The sequence below is a fragment of the Ixodes scapularis genome, unplaced genomic scaffold (assembly GCF_016920785.2).
Source record: "Ixodes scapularis isolate PalLabHiFi unplaced genomic scaffold, ASM1692078v2 ptg001158l_1___fragment_3__unscaffolded, whole genome shotgun sequence".
NCBI lineage: Eukaryota > Metazoa > Arthropoda > Arachnida > Ixodida > Ixodidae > Ixodes > Ixodes scapularis.
The window spans coordinates 2,972,501-2,977,500 of record NW_024610108.1 but is presented as its reverse complement, the minus strand read 5'-3'; the positions used below and the strand labels follow the sequence as shown (position 1 = coordinate 2,977,500).

General features: G+C 44.9%; 1 pseudogene; it reads left to right on the top strand.

Moving 5' to 3' along the window:
* LOC120845712 overlaps nucleotides 1–5,000 on the top strand; it is an 11,030-nt pseudogene that overhangs the window by 3,697 nt on the left and 2,333 nt on the right.

The following is a 5,000-nucleotide window of genomic DNA, read 5'->3' as shown; positions in this document are numbered from 1 at the left end:
AAAAAATTCGGGCGCTTCGGCGCAGATATCAAAATTGCAAAAATAACAATAGAGATCAATTTAAGAAATCCTATTATGAAGCGCACAAAGATTATAAAACCAACATAAAGGATGCAAAGCAGAGCTCTTTTAAAGAGTTCTGCGGTGTCATCCATGGCAATAATGTTTTTACCCTCCCATATAAGATAGCACTTAACAAACTTAAACGCCCGGTAGTGCTTTGTCCTCTCGTGTTACCAGAAGGAGTTCGGACGAGAAGTCTGGCAGAGACAGTACGTTTTATCCTAACAACACTATTCGAGGAAGATGACCCTAACAGCGACTCGGCACATGAGACCAACGTGCGTCTCATGTCACTCGAAGATATAAATACAATCAATGACATACCCTTCACTTCGGCAGAGGTAGATGCCGTTTTGGCTAAATTGAAATTAACAACTGCACCAGGAATTGATAATATCAAAACCTTTTTTCTGAGAACAATCTACAACAACTTTAAAGAACTCTTTCTTAAAATTTTCAACGCGTGTCTGCAATTTGGTTATTTCCCCGATGAATGGAAAGAAGGAAAAATAATACTACTCAAAAAGACAGATAGGGTTGACAGCCCCTCCGGATATAGACCGATCTGTCTGAACTCCATCTTTGGTAAAGTATTAGAAAAATTAATTAACAATAGGCTGTACCATTTCTTACACTCTTAAAAACTACTTCATGAAAACCAATTTGGCTTTACCCACAGAAAGTCTGCAGTAAGCGCGTTATACAAAATTAAAACTAAGCTGGAGGACGTCAAGAGCGAGGGGAAGGGGGCAATCTTGGTGTCTCTGGACATCAAGGGAGCCTTCAACTCGCTCTGGGCCCCAGTAGTAATTAACAAACTAAGAGAAAACAACTGCCCCAGAAATCTTTTCAATTTGGTTCGAAACTTTTTGACAAACCGCAAAATGTCCTACTTAACAAAAAGCGAAAAAATTACTATCGGATCAGTAAAGGGGTGTCCGCAAGGTTCACCCCTCAGTCCTCTTCTTTTCAATGTTGTTATTGCGGATCTTCTTCAACAAAGATTCGAAAACAATATAACGATTCAGGCATTTGCTGACGACGTAACCCTAATAGTGACGGGAAAATCACGGAAAGAACTGGAGGACAATGCAAACCGGGCGCTAAACCTCATTAAAGAATGGGGAGATGAAAAAAGGCTAAGCTTTAACCCGGCCAAGTGCGAAGTTCTTGATATTGGAGATCGGTATAAAAAACGAGTACCAACCATTAAATTGGGAGGTCGCAACCTCACTCATGTAAATTCATTAAAAATCCTCGGGGTCGTTTTCGACTCAAAACTGACATTCACGGCACATGCAGAATATCTAAAATCTAAAATAACTCAAAGCACCCAAGCCCTCGGCATGTTTTCCGGGGTCAACTGGGGCATCAAGGGGACACAATTCAGAGACATTTATATCAGAGGAATAGAACGAGCAATTACGTACGCCGCCCCCGTATGGTGGAAAAATACAAACAATTCGCACTTGGCCAGAAAGCTACAGTCTGTACAAAGAACGCCGCTTTTGAAAATAACTAAAGCATACCGCACTGTTAGCAATATCAACCTTAATATTCTCTCAAACATTATGCCAATAGCACTAACACTCGACAAAGAAGCCGCGTCATTTCACTTGTTTCAGAGAAACAGTGACCACACCATACTTGGGACGACCTGGGAGACGGAAAAAATCCAAAAACTGTTAGATCCCTGGGATACGCACCCAGCAGAAAAAACAGCTGTATCATTCTTTAAAAAAGCGCCTAGCACTGCTCAACTTAACATTTTCACCGATGGATCTGTCTGTAACCAGACAGTAGGAGCAGCATTTATAATACTAGATGAATTGGAAAAATCAAATAAGAAAGCAATGTACAAATTAGAAAAGCACGCAACAATATATGATGCCGAAATGATTGCAATTCTGAAAAGTCTGGAATACGTATCAACTTTTAAAAACAGTACAACCATTAACCTATTCACGGATAGCTTATCCACGCTGCAGGCCCTAGCTAACCCCCACAATAACCATCCAGTAATTCAACTCATAAAAAATACCATTAAAACAATTCGAACAATGCATAGTATAAATCTAATGCATGTGAAAGGCCACACTGGGGTGGAGGGAAACGAATTGGCAGATAAACTAGCAAATAAAGCGCGAACTCATGGAGAACCGGTAGCGTTACCCATGGGAAAAAACTATGTCAAAAAAGAAATCAAAATTCAACCCTTTAAAGAATGGGATCAGCGATGGAAAGAGGAGGGGCAAAACTCCGAATTGAGTACATGGATCCCTAGTATACACGATATACCAGACAATTTTCCAGCAAACTTTTACATCTCACAGGTCGTCACCAATCATGGCAGGCTGCCTTATTACCTCTATAGAGTGAAACTGTCTCCCGACCAAAACTGCTTCTGCGGGAGGCAGTGCGTTAATTTCCTACACTATCTTAATGAATGCCCGTTACTAAAACCTCTCGCGGAACAAGTGTACAATTTATTGCCCGGCAAAGTGACCACTGTCACGGATAAAGATAAAATTAACATTCTAAAAAACCAAAAAATTCTTAAACTAATTGGAGAAATGTTAAATCTCATTGGGGCAAAATTAGGCACATTAGAACGAAGAGGGCTAACATAACAAAAAAGTGATTGCCTGTCGGAAAAAGCGGGCACAGTGCAATAATCGGTGAGCGTCCCCGCCCGCACAACAGGTGCAAAGTGCTCTGCACCTTCCGACACGCAACACGTGCCCAGGCGCTTCCTGGCGCACAGGGAAGAGGGAAGGGATGGGAGGGATGGGGGAAGGGAACTCACAAACACACAGACACACTCACTTGCACAACAACAGGAAGGTGAAACCCGGGAATACTCCCCCATGCAGCGGTGCCCCCGCCCACGCTACCCTCCAAAACCCCGTACTGATGGGTAAGGTACGGGGAAGGGGTGAGGCAACGGTGAATAGCCCCTCACCATGGAGTGGAGGTACTCGAGCTCCAGCACATTGGCAACCCAATGCCAAGAGCAGGGCCATCTGGGGAGGTTCGCGGCCACCTTCAAACATTAACTGCTACAGACCAGGTAGTGTTGGGGGCCCTAGGGGTTCCCGCGCTCGGGGTGCGGGCTGGGCCCGCGGTTTGCCGCTGTCTTCTCCGGCCAGATGGGGCTGTCATTAAGACATGCAGACATGCAGTGCCCGCTGCGGCTCCTTGGCCACAAGGGGCGAGCAGCGGGCACCTCGGGGGCCGTGAGGCAGCGGTGGGACGTGGGTCGGGTGCGCGCCGTTGGCGCGGGGATTTCTGTGGCCCTCTCTGGCACTCCCACATAACATAAAATACGATACCAAGTAGCCTACACCACAACAGCAATGGCGACGTGGCGCGAGTACAGGCGTAAGCGGCGCCCCCGCAGATGGGCGTTCAGGTGGGCCCGCCCCTTCAGCAGATGGGTGGAGGGGAGGGGCCCACTGGACGCGGCTCAAAGCTCGGGAAGAGCAGGGCCGCTTGTCTCGGCCCGGGAACCATTTACATAAACTAGTATAATGGGGACACCTACAAATAACACGAATGTATACGCACAACCAAACATAAGACTGCCGCATACACTGCCCCCAAGGCCTCGGTCGATGATAGCGCTGCCCCCGCCGGACCCGCTCCACAGCCACAGCCCAGGCAGCGTGCTGGGGCGGAGAGGCCGGGAAACCGGCCTCTCTTATTCAGCAGGTGTGGGGGCCAGGGGGACAAAGCCCCGACCCTGTGCTCAGGAAGTTCCCTCCCCTTGTTGAGAGAGTGACGAGGGGGGGACGACCAGAGTTACGGCCGAGGGACAGGGCCATATGCCGGGACCATGGGGGCCTGTAGTCAAAAGACAAAGGGAGGACAGGGAAAGAGGGAGTAGGAACACAAAAAGGGGAGGGGAGGGGGAGACTAATGAAGGCCTTTCTTTTCAGTACCCTCGCGATCCCCACTCGAAGACAGACAGCAACCCCGATTCGACCATAAAATTGTTTATTCCTCAAGAAGCTTGTAATCAAGAACCAACTACCGCCGACCATCATCCAGCAAGCCGTCCAGATCCATAATTCGACCATAGAACTGTTAAAACATCAAGCATCATGTAAAAAGAACTTTCAACAACCATCGTCAACTAGCCCGAAACGCCAATCAAGAGAAGTCATCAGAGAAGAACTGGGGGGGAGGGAGATACATTTTAGTAATTGTTTAGTCCAGGAAGTAGCATGTAAAAGGGGGAGGGATTTTAGAAAAGGCTTTCATTAGTGTGTACATTGATATGTATATATTTTTCTTTATATCTTTCACACATTTCACTTAAATTTTACGTCTTTTTATGTTTTTACCCTATATATGTATGTTTGCAATTTTTTTTTCCTTTTTTTATATTTTTGCCTTATATATGGGTGTGTATGGTTTTGTGTGTATGTATGTATGTGTGTATGTACATGTCTATGTATATATACACATATATATATATATATACTTTTTCTTGTGCATTTTAGTGTAAGAACACTATTTCATTTTTTCTATTTTTCTGTAAAGTGATAGCATGCTCACTATTTTACTCTTCATCATATTTAACCAATATATATAGGCTTTTTTCATTCTGTACAGCGGGTGCATGCGCGCTTCTCTTCTGGGGAAAATTTGAAAAAGTTTTTTTTTTTCTTTTTTTCTTTTCTAGTTTTCAATAAACGTCGCTGATGGACTGGGCCGGTGCCCTTGGCTGTGGTTATGCTAAAACAGTAGATCCCGGGGGGGTGGGGTTTTTTAAGTAATTTTTTATATTAGGATGCCTGCTATACCTTTGTGGTGCGGGCAGAGGAGCAATTTTATTTTTATTTTTTCTTGACTTAATTTCCCTTTTCTTTTAAGTCTCCTTTATATATTTTGTCCCTATCTACTCCGCATGTGGACGGGGGGACAAAAAGGGC